General features: G+C 34.3%; 1 protein-coding gene and 1 long non-coding RNA gene across 8 annotated transcripts in view; both read left to right on the forward strand.

Annotated features, from left to right (window-relative positions):
* Positions 1-16634, forward strand: part of ANKRD17 (ankyrin repeat domain 17) — a 155634-nt gene that overhangs the window by 9021 nt on the left and 129979 nt on the right. The gene's annotated exons all lie outside the window — the stretch shown is intronic.
* LOC116657124 lies at positions 8084-15634 on the forward strand. Its single transcript, XR_004312129.1, has 2 exons — positions 8084-12820; positions 15146-15634. It is a non-coding gene; the product is annotated as an uncharacterized LOC116657124 (long non-coding RNA).

Consider the following 16634-nt stretch of genomic DNA (forward strand, 5'->3'; position numbering starts at 1 on the left):
TACTAACAGCTTGGTGTATATCGAATGTTCTCGTTTCGTGGTGAGAGTGAGTGAATGACAGAGAGGGTGTGGGTGTGTGTGGGGTGTGTGTCTGAGAGTATATTAGGATTTGACTCGTCCTAATTTACTTATGCATATTCCATAGTATGATGTTTATAATTTATTTGATCTTTTATGTTGGTAGACATTTGGATTGTTTTCAGTACATTGCTACCACACATACGTTGCTGAAGTGAATGTCCTTTTACAATTATTTTTGAGTACAAAAGTATTTCTTTGGGATGGATTCCTGGAAATGGAATTGCTGGGCCAGAGGTTATTCATGTGTTGAATTTGATAAATACTTCCAAGTTTTATTTCCATCACGAGTGTATAAGAATGCTACTGGATTTGATCAATCTTAGTTTTAAAAACCTGTTAAACAAGAAATAGTGTTTTGTTTTTGTTTTCATTTTCTTAATTACTGTTGACATTTAGCAAATTTTCATATTTATTTTTCATTTGGATTTCTTTTGAAAATTTTCTTTTTTATCCTTTACTTATTAGTCTATTAGAGTTTTTTTTTCTTTTCTTGATTTGTTGGTGCTGTTTATATTTATGGGTATTAATCCTTCATGGTTTATGTGTTACATATATTCTCTGTGTACAGTAATTTCACAATGTAGGAAAATTTTTATATTTTTATAGTAAAATGAATTATTCTTTTATGACTTCTGGAGATCTTCACCCCAGGGTTTAAACAAAATTTCTTACTTTCTTTTGATACTTTTGTACTTCGTTTTCCAAAGATACATGGATATCTTTTTGGATGTAGTATTTAATTGTTGTGTCCATTTCTTATTTACTCTTCTCATTAGCATTTGACCTTGTTCACTGATCCTTGCCTCTTAAAAAGTGCTACTCTCTTTGCTTATGCAGTATCACCGTCTCCTGTTTCTACTTTTACTAGCTGTTTTTTCTTGGGCTTCTTGCTTCCTCTTAACCCCCTTCACTGTATATCCTTTATTTAGTACCTTGTTGCTCATTCCTAGGCCCTTTTTGGTCTTCTATCTGGTATCACTTCTTAGGTGATTTTATCTAGTTTTATGTCTTTATATATGCATATGTTAATGATTCTCAAGTTTGTATCTCCAGTTTAAACCTTTCTTCTTGAGTACCAGGCTGAAACTTCTGGCCACCCAACCAACATTTGTAAAAACCTTTCTTCTAACACATAGTGTTCTTTCTTCCTCAAGAGAATCAATCCAGAATCTCTTCTGGATAATACATAGAGCACGCACTGTAGGATATCTGCATAATGCATTTTCTCTTAATTCAGTCTGGTAAACAGTAAAGTAATAAACAACATATCTATCTATCCCTCTTTTGCCCAACACACTGTCAATTGGTGAATAGAAATAGGATAATCATAATGATAGCTTCTTTGGAGAAGGAAAGAATAAACAGACAGCAGTCCTTGGTTCACATTACTAATGAAATCCTTCTGGACAAGAGAAGATTGCCCTGGCAACTATGTAAAATCCTTGGTTAAACTCTGATTTTGCTCTATGGGAAGAGTGCCCTTTTGACTGTTGTTTGTGTTCTTGGCTTTGTTCTTAGGAGATTCTTCGTCATCTTCCTTTGCCACATCTGAAGTAGGAGACATTTGAAAGTATGACGTCCATAGGAATTGCAAAACTTGTGTGGCATCATACCAGTTAGTATACATTTAGGGGCTGCAGGGTTTCTTAAAGTTTAATTATAGGGTTTTATAGGCCAATAATATGGTTTGATGGTAAAACTCACTCAAACATTTAGTAGATTTCTGTTCTGTCTTCAAGTCAGTTCCATGTTATATTAACCACAGCAGATCTCTTTTAGTCATAATTTTTTTAAATCTACTCGTTATCTTACTTGTCTCTCTACTAGGCCTTTTCCTCTCTCCTTGTGTTTCATGGCTACCTTGAGGGTATCTGAAATAATAGGCTTGGATGACGTATGAGTCAGGGTTTAACCAGAGAAGCAGAACAAGGAGGAGATTTATGTATGATTGATTGATAGATCGATCGATTGATCGATCGATCGATTTAAATAGATTTATTACAAGGAATTGGCTTACACAATTCTGGAGGCTGGCTAAGCAAGTCTGAAATTTGTAGGGTAAGCAGTTGTGAAGGTAAGCACTCAGGTAGGCTGAAACCCATGGGCATATACTGAAATTGTTCTCCACAGGCAGTTAGAAAAGGAAGACCCAGTGAAGGGAGAGCAGTTCAGACTGACTCAGCTGCTATTTGGAGTCTCATTTGTCAAGAAGAACCCAATCTCTTTTTAAAAACTTACTTGACTAGGTCAGGATCACTAAGGATGATGACCCTAGCTTAAAAAAAATTGAGTGATTAGGAGCTTTAATTACATGTGCAAAATCCCACCACAGCGGCACCTAGATTAGTGTTTGAATAACTGAGAGAAAGTATTTTCAAAATGGCAGTTGCCCTTCCTTCCTCTTAGTTTACCCTAACCAACCCAACATGTCAAAATCTATCACAGGTGGGAAAGCAACACTCTTGACCTTATCTTTGCTACTGTTTGACAAAGAATCCTTGAAGTCACAAAGTTAACTTTTTGTATTTGGAGCAAAGAAACAACTGCCTTCTCCAAACCTGAGATGCCCCAAATTACTGGATTATTATAAGGCAGGGTTTGCTATTGAGAGATTTCTCTCAGTGGCACTGTTTCCCTGTCCATCTCTCTTTGTAAACTATTCATAGCTGAATTGATCTTTTTGTTGTTCTTTAAACAGTCAACACACCAACATTTTGAGTTTTTCTAATTGCTTTTCTTGGAATTATGTATCTGGTCACCATGTGATGTGTGCTACTCGTTATTGCAAGCGAGTTTTGCAAAATGGTTTGCTACTGCATAACAGATTGTTAGCTTCCTAGCCTGAGATATGTTTCTTTGCCACCTGTTTTCTAAAAGCTTTATCAGTGTTTTTAGGAATTTATTATGGCAGCATTGCACTCCTAACATACAGGACTAGTCAAGATATAAGATGGGTTGTTTGAACAAAGAGACTCCAAAACACATGAAGTTCAGGCAGGCTAGATTATGTGATACTCTGGGGGTAGTCCTTCAGGTTGTTCCTAGACCTAAGTTTCTACTATTACAGCATCCCTTAACCTGTGCTGTCTGCTGTGGTAGCAACCAGCCACATATGGGTACTAAGCACTTGAAATGTGTCTAGTACAACTGGGGATCTGGATTTTTTTTTTAATTTAAATTTAATTAATTTAATTAAAATAATCATATGTGGCTGGTGGCTACCATATTGAAGAGTGCAGATATAGAACATTTCCAGCATCACAGAAAGTTTAATTGGACAGCTCTGCTTTAGAGTGTTGACTCTTCATCTACAAGATCTAATCTGGCTCACCAGCATCATGTCGATGTTCCACCCTATTATGGGCTGAATTGTATTTCCCCATAATTCATGTTGGGGTCCTAACCCCCAGTATCTCAGAAGATGACTGTATGTAGGGATAGGGCCTTTAAAAAGGTAGTTACGGTTAAATTAGGTCATATGGGTAGGCTCTAAGCAAATCTGACAGACGTCCTTATAAGAAGAAGAAATTTGAACATAGAGACACTTGGGATGTGTGCACACAGAAAAATGGCCATGTGAAGACACAGTGAGGACATGGCCATTTGCAAGCCAAAAAGAGAGGTTTTAGAAGAAACCACATCTGCTGACACCCTGATCTTGGACTTCTAGCCTCAAGAACTGTGAGAAAATATATTGCTGTTGTTTAAGCCACCCATTCTGTGTTATTTTGTAAGGCAGCTCTTGCAAACTCATACTCAGTCTATGAAAAATAAAAAACAGAAGAGTGGGCATAGATAGCTTCCCTTTAAGGAACTGACCAAGAAATTTCAAGCATAACTCCCTGTTGTATCCTATTGGCCAGAAATTAGTTATATGTCCATTCCTAGGACCTAACTCTTGCTCTGTGGCCATTATACCTAGATATAACTTGTGGGAGAAATGTTTTACCAAAAGTAAAAGGGGAGTGTGGATATTGGGCGATAACTAAAGTCTTACACCAGTATAATCCTAGCATTACATTGTCCTTATGGCTAGCAATACAAGAAAAAAAGTCACTCCTAGATCCTGACATAATCTTTTTGGCCTAGCTTGGGTCATGTGTCCATTCCTGAAGCAGCAACATCTTCTAAAGAAGATTTCTTTGTTCAAGCCTGGGTCATGTACTTTCCACTCCATTTAGGAGGTGGACTAGGAGGGGTCATTCCCACCTAAGCCTCATGGAATGGTTTCCCAAAGAAAGAGTGTTCTTACTGCCAAAACGGTAAAGTGGGAGAGAGGGAAGGGAAAGGATATTGGACATAAGAACTCCAGATTAGTACCTTGAAACTACTTTTCTCACTCCATCCTTGCTGCCGTTACCCTAGTCCAGGCTATTATCTTGGACTTCAGAGCAGCCTCCTAATTTGATCTCCTAGCTCTCTTCTCCTGTCTCCCCATGCAACAACTAGGCTAATCTTTCGGAAGTATAAGTCATTATTTGACTTCTCTTTGCTCTTAGAATAAAGCCCAAACTTCTAACTTGACCTGTAAGACTTTGTGTGGCTAATTCTTCTTACTGTTCTAGCTTTGTTTTATATTGCTTTCAGTATATTCATTATCTTTTAGTCACACTGACCTTTTCTTAGAATATGCAGATTTTCTCACTTGGAGATCTGTTTACTTTCTTTCTAGGGTGTTCTTCCCCTGGTTCTTCGTTTCTTCTCATCCTTTAGGTTTCAACTTAGATATTCTTCTCCGTACAGGTTGTTGGAAGAAACTTTCCTCTCCTACTCCTCTCTCCTTCTCCACCTTCCCTTTCAGTTTTCTGCCCGTAACTGGGTGGGTTTAACTGGGGTGAGGGATAGAAGGCCCTGTTGGTCTTTGACCAAGCTTTATTAGTATTAAGTACTTTAGTGGACTGTTATCTCTTTCTTACCATTTAGAAAGGGATTTGTGGGTGGTGGGAGTGGGAGAGTTTGAGTGTTTAACATCCCCAGATTCGTAACAGTTACGTTTATTCGTATCTCCACACCGATTTTAACTATTAGGTTACACCTTTTGAAATTGCTTTTTGTACATCAAAAGTCACCAAAAATCCGATTTATGGTTCAATTTAATATGTTAGCATGCTTTGGTGTCTTAGAAAGTAGTTCTCCTTCACTGATCTTCAGGAGTTTTGGATATTGTGTGTTTAACTTTTCAAATGGCTTTAGTAAACTGCTGTAAAATGCCTATTGGAATTATGATTGGAATACATTAAAATTTGAACTAGTTTGGGGAGAAATAAATGTATAATACTGAGCATCCCCATGTAGAAATATGGCATGCCTATATTTTTTCAGGCCCTTCATCTGTCTTTAATAAAATTTTACAGTTTTCATATAGGTCTTATACATTTCTTGTGGAGTTTAGTCCAGATTATTCATAGTTGCTATTGCTCTCATGAATGGTATTTTTTTTATTCTTTTGTACTTTCTAATTTAGTTATTTCTGAAATATAGAAACCTATTGATTTTCATATTTCGATCTTGTGTATATGACCACTCAACTGAATTCTCATATATTGAGTCTATTTTCTGACTAAAATGTTATATTGACTCCAATAAATGATTGCCTTAATCTCTTCTTGTTCAATATTTACACCTCTTGTTTGCTTTTCTTCTCTTATTACATCAGTTTTGAACATTCCCAAAATGTTGAATAAAGGTGGTAATATAGGCTATCCTTATCTTTCCCTTGTTTTAGTGGGAGTACTGTTATGTCAGTATTAAGTATAATACAAATATGCTGTATCTATTTAGTATATATTTTTCTCTTACCCTGCTAAATATTATCAGAAATATATACTGAATTTTATCAAATGCTTTTTTGGCATCTGTTGAAAAGATTATTTCTTCCCCTTCTCCCCAATCTATTCATATAATGAATTTCAATAATAAATTTCCTAGTACTAAACTGTGTTTGGAATACTTACTGTGATGTAGTTTTCTTTTAATATACTGTTGGATTTGATTTCATTAACATTTTAATTTATATTTTTATGGAGATTACCTATTTCATATTAGATTTTCATATTTATTGGGAGAAACTATCATTTCCTTCTTACATCAATCTTACAAAGATTTGTGCTTTACAGATTTAATTTTTGTGCATCCTTTTTCCTTTTAATCTTACAGTTATATTTTTAACCATTTTTGCTATTGGTTGTTAGAAGTTTGATCAAAATGTTTTACTTGATTTCTTTGTAGTTTAGTAATTTTTTAAAGTGGCATAAGTAATTCAGTGTGTACTTCTTAATTTTTTTAATAATTAAAACAATTTAATTATGGCTAACAACACAAAAATTTTACCACTTTAATCATTTAAGTATACAGTTCAGTAGTGTTAAGTGTATTCACACTATTGTGTAACAGATCTCCAGGACTTTTTCATCTTGTAAAACAGAAATGCTATACTTATTAAACAACAACTTCCTGTTCCCCTTTCCCCCAACTCCTGGTAACCACTTAATGTTTCTATGAATTTAACTACTTTAGGTACTTCATATAAGTGGATTTATACAGTGTTTGTCTTTTTGTGACTGGCGTATTTCACTTAGCATAATGTCCTTAAGAGTCATACATGTTATATCTTTTGGCAGGATTTCATTCTCCTTTAAGAGTGAATATTCCATTGCATGTATATATCACATTTTGTTTTATCCATTCATCCATCGATGAACAGTTGGGTTGCTTCCACCTCTTGGCTATTGTGCCTCTTAATTTTTACACTCAGTTCATGTAATTCAAATTTATATTGGCTTATGGGAGAAGATAGGAACTTAATCTTATATTTCCAAGTAGTTAATCAGTTGATTTAGCTATTTCATAGTCTATCCTTTCCCACTATTTGAAGTGCTATTTCATGTATTTAGACTGTAGAATAATAGACTGGATTATATCTGCTCAGTATATACATCTCTATATGTATTGCATTTGTATAACCTGCATGCCCATATACTAAAATTGGTTGTACTAAGCAGTTTCCTGTGCTGTTTGATAAGTAGCTAACGTCTGTAGGGTTTTATGGTTAACAAAGTAATTTCCATATTTTTCATTTAACGTAGTCAGTGGCGGCTTCTTTGTTTCCTTTATTCCCTCCCTCCCTCTCTTCCAAATTGCTACTAAAGAAGTAAAAATGCTTTCAGCACCAGCATCTATACCGTTTCTTATTGATGTATGATGTTGTTAGTCTTAACTAGTCTGTCTTTAGGCTTAAACACCTCCATACACTATTAGGGCAGGATCTACAAATTCTATGAATGTATTTTACTTCTCTTGCATTATCCTTCCAGTGTTCTTTAGCTTTGTTTCAATATTTTAAAAATATATTTTAACTCACAAGGCAATAGAAATAAAAGCAAAAATAAACAAAAAGGGCCTAATCAAACTTAGAAGTTTTTGCACAGCAAAGGAAACCATAAACAAAATGAAAAGACAGCCTGTGGACTGAGAAAATATTTGTCAACAATGTGACTGACAAGGGCTTAATTTCCAGAATATACAGATAGCTCATTTAACTCAATAACTACAAGAACAACAACAACAAAAACCCAGAAAATGAAAAAACACAATCAAAAAATGAGCAGAAGACCTAAATAGACATTTCATCACAGAAGACATACAGGTGGTCAATAGGCACATTAAAAGATGCTCAGTATTGCTAATTATCAGAGAAATGTAAATCAAAACTACAATGAAGTATCACATCACACCAGTCAGAATGGCCATGATGAAAAAGTCTATAAACAATAAATGCTGGAGAGGGTGTGGAGAAAAGGGAACCCTTCTACATTGTTGGTGGGTAAGTCATTTGGTGCAACCATAATGAAAAACAGTATAGAGATTCCTTAAAAAGCTAAAAATAGAGTTACCAAAGGATCCAGCAATCCCACTCCTTGGCATATATCTGGAGAAAATTCTAATTTGAAAAGATACATATATCCCAATGTTTATATATGTATTTCTATAACTGAATCACTATGTTGTATACCAGAAACTAATACAACATTGTAAATCAACTATACTTCAATCAAACAAATATATATATATATATTACAAGTAAACCAGGAGTAATTTAATACTTACGCAGTTGCTATTCAGAAAATGCTAAAATAGAAGAGCTGCTATATGACTTGAGATAAGTTTTCATTCTACTAAGGGAACAATACATCTTTTAAATCAAATTTATGTTAAAGTATGTAGCAAAGTTACTAAACTGTGACTGGTGTTTGTTTAATGCTGGAGGAGTCTTAAAGGGAGACTGCATTATCTTTTTCCTGTTTTTATTAAATCATATAGTGAATGTAAATTGTAAAAATTTAAACAGTAGAAGATAAGTTATGAGTTGGAAATTTCCCTTTTATATCCCAATTTATAAATTTTAAATGTATATAATTTCATAACTTTATGCATTTGCACGCATATATCCACGTGTACTTTTTTGTAAACAAATTTTTGTTTTGCATGAATAGTCATTATAAAAATATTCTGTAAATTTCTTTTTAAAGTTAATATTTTATTATAGACTCTTCCTGTATAAATATATATGTTGTTTATTTTATTTCTTTTAGTGGCTGTGGAGTAATCCCTTGTCAGGTATCATGACTTCCCTGGTTTGATTGTTTATAGACAGTATTTTGGTTGTGCCCAGTGTTCTTCCATTACAAACAGTACTGCCATAGACTCTTTTTGATATTTATCTGTGTGTATTTCTGTATTTTGGTAGGATATACACCGGTGATGAAAGTGCTAGACTAAAAGTACATGGGTCTTTTCTAACTCGCATTTTATTATGTGTATGAATGCCGTACTTTTTAAACTATGATGATTTTTGTAGTATTTTAGTATGTTTTAAAATGTGCTATGTCAAATGTCAGCTTTCAAGCCCCATTAATACCTATTTTCTGTTACGTCACTCTCTGTTGACTGATTTATCCATTAAGAGTCAGTAAAGTATCACCTCTTCCCTGAAGGTATTCATAACAGTTAGCACATTGGGTAATTATAACCTCAACAACTAATATTTTAATGAGTTCTTAATGATATGCCATGCACAGTTCTATTTGCTTTGTGTATAGTATCTCATTTAGCCCTCACAACAACTCTAAGAGTTAGATAATACTATGATCCACATTTTATGGTTAAAAAAAACCAAGGAAAAGAATAACTTGCTCAGAGTCACTGTAAATGATGGAAATGGAATATAAACGTGGGCAGTCTGCTTTTTTAACTCCTATAGTTCACTGCCTCCCTACTGCTCTTTTATGGTCTCTCCTAGTAATTGCTCAAGAAATGTTTTGTATAAATTGTAAAGCTTACTACCTTATTTCATCTGGCGTCTAGGTCCTCTTTACAGGTCTGTGTGAATGACATCTCTTTCTAATTTATGACCTACCCCTGGATCATTATACATAAGTAGTAATAGTCTTGGTATGTTTAAGAGTTGATTAGAACACCAGATTATAAGACTGTTTCTCCCCATCCTCTCCCCCCTAAAAAAGACTTTATTGGAGTATAGTTAGTTAGCGTTGCTCTGTTCTGTTAAATTTTGTTGTTTCTCTAACTCCCTCTTGGGAAAATTCAGGTGATTGATCTTGAGATGGATTTCGTAAGTTGTGAGTGAATACTGTACTATCCTTCACCTTTTCTGGCACATCAAATCAACACGCATACCTTGTAAATGACTTCTTTTTTATAGTAAGTTTTCAAAACGTAAAGTGAGAAGAATGCTGTCTTAGACCCTACTACATCTCTTAATTCATACTGTCAAGTAAATGTGATATGCAAGCTGAATCTCTCAGTCTCACACCAAAGGGACATCACAATACTTTCTTCTTTTGTTGGGGGTCAGATGCGATAATTACGTGAAAACATTTGTGAACTATAGCAGTCTCCATATTAGTGTTTAAAACTGAAGTTTGAGGAAGAACAGATTACTTTGTGAAAATGGCGTTACTGACTAGTAATATCTTTGCTGTTTTTAAAAAACACAATTTAAAATCTGTAATTTAGAATAGTCTGACTTTTATTTTCCTTCCTAATTCCATTTAATTTGATTATTTTATTGAATTCATAGATTGCCATTAAAACTCTTTGGCTGTAATTGTGTATGTGGGTTAATTTATTTTAGGTGGAGCCAGTGTTAGCATAGGAAGTAGAATTCTATAATGAAGATGCCATAAATGAAAGTTATGTGGGCTAGATCCTCTTTTAGGATTACATTTTGGATTTATTAGATTTTTAGTATTTAAATAGAATATATTCTTAAATTTCCCCATAGTTTAAAAATATTTGCTCCTTAATCATATTGTTAATAAAGAGGGAGAGATAAGAGTAATGGGAAATGCAGTATGCTTTTCTTACTCTTTTATCTCCTTTTGTGGGAATGATGAAGCAAATCATAATTCTGTGACTTCTCTGCTGTGAGCTTAGCAGGTGATTCAGTGGTTCTAGATAAAATGGTAAAGTATCAAAGCAAAGATTTGACCATGCTGTTCTCTAAATCTCAGAACCTTTAAAACATGCTTAATTGGCTTTGTGGATTATTCTTTCACTTATACCTTTCCTTCCTTTCTTTTTTCACTCTACCCAATATTACCACTGTAAAGTCTCAGATCCTCTCCACTATTTGACCCAGCTTTCTGGCTTCAACTCAAACTTTTGTACTGAGTTCTCTTGGCCAGATCCTAGTTCTGGGATATGTTTTAAGTTGTTAATGTGCCTTAGTATGTGGGAGATCTTTTCATATGTAGAAATTCTTACCTACTTTAGTCTTACCACCAGATCTTCTTATCTTGTATGCTAAGACATAAAAAACATGAGCTTGGTGTTGCAGCTTTTTGTCTTCCGTGCATGAGCAACTTCATTTTGTTTCCCATGTGGCCCAGAACAGAATAATAGCAAAAGGATCCATTCATTAGCTTAGACAGCCTTGAATGTTAAGCCTTGAACATCTTAAACACTAATGTCCTCCTGACCTCACTACTAGAAGTAGAAATTTCTCTGAAAATCTTAATCAAAGGGCAATTAGGAAGAAGCGTCAGATTCCAATTTCATTAAACTCCAGGCATGTAAATACTTGGCAATTTCTTTGCTTGATGTAAAATTACATTCCATTATGAAATAACCCACTGTATTTGTATTTCTTTTCTAATATTTCTCCTGGGAAAAAAACACATGGAAAGAATTTAAAGTCAAGTTAGGAAACTTGCTTTTGAATCCTGCTTTAACACTATGTGACTTTGGGAAGGTTACTACTTAACCTCACTTTCTTCATCCGTGTTGAAGCTAATAATTCTTTCTAACAGTTTTTCTAAAATATGAAGATAGCTTGTTTATCTAGCACACTGTCTTATATGTTGGAGCTATTCATTACTTAGTTTTTTGGGTATTTAATTGTTACATGTAATTCTTGAATGAAGTTGTCATTGTTCTTTTTCAGTCAGGAGCAGTTTTCTTTACCTTTCTTAGGTCATGGATTTTAGTTAGATTCTGATGAAAACTATGGACCTGTTCTTCCCCCCAATGTACTTAAATATATACGTACAGCATTTTGCAGATTGTTTCAGGAGGATCATAGAGTTTTTGAGGCATAGGTCAATGAACCATGGATTATTTTATTTACCTTGGGTGAAGAGTACTGGATTTCATCTTTTATCTGTTGAGAAGTTCAGTGCCCTTCTGTCCTTTTTATCACCTGTAAAGTTAAAAAGTAAACAACCCCTTCCATAACTCTATGCAAATAATCACACCAAAGCTAAAGAAATTTTCTTCCAAAGGTTGCCACTATATAATCAGAGTGTTTTCTTTGGATAAATAATAGATTAGAACATTTTAAATCACTACCAGCCTTTCCTCCCTTATTCTTTTTGAAACCATTGAAATCTTGACTCAGAGAAAAAATGTGTTAAGAGATAATTGGTTTTTATATCTGCTTTTTCTTCCCCTAAAGGTATGAAGGATATCTTACAGAACGATAAGATGTACTTAATAAAGTTTACAGCTGTTTCCTCATTATATGTTTAACACCAAACTATAAAGATTTAATTTTATTCCTTGAGGCTTATTTTACAGTTATTGCCTTAACTTTTCTTCTAAATATGGTGGAGTGAGTACATTCCTTTAACTTCCTTCCCTTCCCAGTATCCCACTTACATTGTTTAAAGGTTGAATTAAGTCAGTTTTGAAAAGCAGGAACAGATGTTATTACATTGATCAAAATACGTTAAAGAGGAGCAGAAGGACCTCATTAATTCTGTAACTTTATGTGTGCTTGGATATGTGTAGGAAAAATGGAAAAAAGCTCCAGCTTTAGGCATGGATAAGCCCAGATTTGAGTAATATCATCAGTGCTGGTTTTCTTTTCAACATTTTAGTCTCTCTTGTCCTCTGTATTAGTTTTATTTTCAGCCAGGCAAATTTGGCTGCCAAAGGAGATAGGGATGGGATACTCTAGCCAGACCTGGGTCCTGTGGCCACCCCAGTGGTGGCTGGGAAGACTCACCTCCACCCAAAACACATGGAATATTTTCCCTGCAGACAAGAGGGATTATGTTACTAGAAAAAGGGGGTGGGGAAAAAGCATGTTGAGCAGTAAAATTACAGTTCACAGTCCACTACAGGTACCATCAGAGGACCAGGAATTTTGAAGAAGATAGAAATTCACGGGATCGGATTGACAGCAAAATCTCAGAGGAAACTGTAACTCAAGATACCAGAGGTAAGCTCAGGTTTTCCTAGGGGAACTTGAGAAAGGCTCCAAGGTTGGAGCCAACAAATACAAAGAACAGTTGTGGGCAATGGGATAATAATCAAGAATTTTTTAAAGAATAATTTTTCAAAATGCTAGGTTAGTTCGCCTCCTTCCTGCCCTTTCTCCAGTCTAAACAGCTCTGGTAGCAGTTGTGCCTGCCCTCAGGCCTGAAGTCTAAGAACTGTTCTCTTCTAAGAAAGTAGACTAGCAGTTCAGTGGGACATCTGTGGTGTTGAAACCTGAGAGACGCAGAGGCACTGGAGCATTCCTCTTCAGAGAAAAGCCGTTGGATCCTAGCAAGCTTGACTTCTGTATAGGTACCTTTCTGGGATGCCTGCTTATCTATATTGCCTGCCTGTTTAAATATTACTACTCTCCCATTTAAGGGAAAAGCCACTTTGGAAAACAATCCCGAACAACCTCAAAGAAAACCCATAATTGTTCCCTGCACTCTCTAAAGTAATCTTTTGTTTGCAAGTATGAACAGATGGAGATAATCAGACAAGTGAGGAGAATGAAGATGGAAGAGGATTAAAATGAATAAAAGAACAACTGACCTCAGATATAATTCAGAAGAAAACTTCAAAGAAAAACTGTAATATGTATTTTACTAAGATTTAACAACAAGTTATAATGATTAATCATAGTTTCACTGAAAAGGGGGCAGAGAAACAGAAAAGATTTTGAAAATTAAGAAGAAAAATTTTAATGGCTGGGTTAAATAACAGTTTAGCCTGAATCAAGACTTAGTTGTTGATTTGGAACTAAAGAGGAGGAGCTCTGTGCATATGAAGAAGAAAAAAAAAAAAAGATCTGGAAAAATTGAGAGAAAAAGAGATGTGGAAAATACATCACAAAGTTTTACATCCGTAAATGTGAATTCTAGAAGTACAGAACAGGAAAGTGGGAAGCAGAAAACTATTGAAGAAATAATTGAAGAAAATTTCATGTGTCGGAGAAAGGTAATGAATTTCACATTGAAAGAACCCATCTAGTACCATGCAGGATGAACGGAAAAAGATTGATCTACATCTAGACACATCTGGTAAAAGTTCAGAACTCTGAGCATAAAAAGAAAATCCTCCATTACTGCCAGAGAGAGGGAATAAAAAATGGAAAATCAAATAACTGACTCTTCAAGCAGCCATGCTGAGTGCTTGAAGACAGTGAAGCAGTGTTTTCACCATTTGGGGGAGAATAGATTTGGGCCTAATTTTTTTATGCTTAACCATACTCTTTATCAAATGAGGATGAGTACATTTTTACGCTTAGAAAAACTATGTACCTTATATGAAAATATTTAAGATACTATAGTGCAATGAAAAATGCAGTCCAAGATAGAGGATATAGTGGTAGGTCAATGTCAGGGGAAGGAAACTAATAGCTACAGAGGCAGTCTGGTCCTTCAAAAAAAAACTAAAGAAAACTAGAAGAAAATTCAAGAATGTCATTACTCTAAGCATACATGGACAGTTCTGTTTAAACCAATAATGTCCAAATGATATAAAATTACATTTCCTTCAGTGGTTAGTATTTACGTAGTCTCGTTATAAATGCACTTAATTAATTTTTAGTTTTTAGAATCAACCTAAAAGATATATAAAATAAACATAATTATATTTATGAAGTAGTTAAGGAGTATAGTTACAAACTTTTATAATGTAAAAATAATACAGCCTATAAAATTAGGAGTAGAAAACAATGAAGCAAGTGTTCATTTTTCAATGCTAAGTCCATAGATAGCACATAAATTGATAAATCAAGCAACAGAAGTAAAGTGACATTAGAAGTTAAGCTGGTAACCACATTAGATGTTTGTTAATGTAACAATGTATTGCCATTTTGACGCAGGCAAGTAACAAAAAAGACTTATTGTTCATCTCTTGCCTTTGTGGCCTTTGAACTTTTTAAAAAACCCGCTTTCATGCGTTGCATTTATAATGTTAAAAAGATTGCAGATGTGCTGCATTTACCTACTAAGGTAATAAAGTTTACTTATAAATTGACATTCCAGGGTCACATGAATTTTAGAAACTATGTGAGGTAGAAATAGGGGGACACATGAGAATTAACTCCTGGAAACTGGAAAGTTGCATAGAATACAAATGTGAATATTTTAATGTAGGATGCATAATTATTGACTGGCATACGCTCTTTATTTTGTATGTAAATTCCTGAATCCTTTCTGTGATTCTTTTTTAAAAAAATGTTTATCATTAAAAATTCGGGTGTATGGGAAAATTCTGAGTTCTTCCCGCTAGTGCCTCTAAATAAGATGACATTTTCTCTTAGGTACTGGGATTACCTACTGGTTTGTCCATAAGAAAGTCATGTGATCAAGAAGAGCCACAGCTACTGGAGGCAGGGTATATCTTCTGGAATAAGGAAGATGGACATAGAAATGGCCTTTTTTAAAGCCTTCTAAACATGGAACTCATATTATGTCCCTAGCTGGACAATATATGTTGAATGAAAGAAGTTTTATTTTGATGCCACTTCAACTTAAAAATAGGCTAGCATCCTGTTTCTACTGTACATAGGTAAAATGTTTTTTGCTTAGTTTAGCTTTAGGAGTGTAGCATCATAAACATTTTTTGGGAAGCAGATTTCTAATTGTATGTTTTTCAGATTTGATTTTAAAAATCATAAAATCTTATGCTATTTTATGACTTTAAATATTAAAAGTGTAAGCTGCAAAAGATGCTAAGACCTAGGTACTTTACCTATAATGATTCTGCTTAAATTATACATAGTATTCTAAGCAAGCTGGAATGTTAAAAACAAAAAACAAAAAACAAGTTTTACAAATGTATACCCTTAAAATAACAAAGCACTTGACTGGAAATTGTGGAATTGGTATAAGAGGGAAGTGGTTTACTTGAACATACAAAAACAAGTATTAAGTATAAAATTATATCTGGCAGTTAATCGTGCTTTTAAACATTTTGTAAGTGATTAGTTTTTCAGTGCCTACTCTTGAAACAATATTAACTACCTTTACTGAGACATTGGTATGTATGTTCTTGAAGAGGATGAGAATTGTTAAGTAATTCTAAAATTAGTTGGCTCTTAAGAAATTTGTGAGGGAGCTGTTGAAAGATATGAATATGGGTTAAATTTGATATCCTAAAACATACTAGTGATTTCATAAAACATACTAGTATTTATCTATTACACACATGAAAAGTTTATATTAACTTCTGTTTTCTTATATTGTGTTGGCTTTTGTTGGAGATTTGATAGTAAAACTGGATATCTGAAATTTGTGGAGGAAGTTGAAAGTAATGGTAATATTGCTGTGTTGTGAAACATCCTTATGATGACCAAAGAGTCACAGTTACATTGAATGAAATCAGTATTTCTTTATGTGTGTGTGTGTTATGAGGGTTGTGTTGGAATCCTATCTATATTTGAAACGTCACAGTTATGCTCTGAGATGCTCCTTTTGTGACAGCCCCTGAAGATCCTCTATCTCTGTTCAGGCTCAAGTTAGTGGAAAAGGTAATGGTGCTCCAAGTTTGGGAGGTGAATGTTCTCTAAAAACAATAAATATCTTATCAATTTTATATGCATAGAAACTATTGTGAGACACTTTTGCAATTTTTGACCTAGCCTTTTGAGGATATAGACAATTAATGTAGTACATTTCTTAGGAGATGGAACTATGAGTCAGAAAAAGTACTTGCAGTAATTGCTTGCAGGCAAAGAATCCAAGATTTATCATGAATAGATTAGGCTAGAAATAGCAGACATCATGAGAAACCAGACTGATTGGAGCTTG

The sequence above is a fragment of the Camelus ferus genome, chromosome 2 (assembly GCF_009834535.1).
Source record: "Camelus ferus isolate YT-003-E chromosome 2, BCGSAC_Cfer_1.0, whole genome shotgun sequence".
NCBI classification, from domain to species: domain Eukaryota; kingdom Metazoa; phylum Chordata; class Mammalia; order Artiodactyla; family Camelidae; genus Camelus; species Camelus ferus.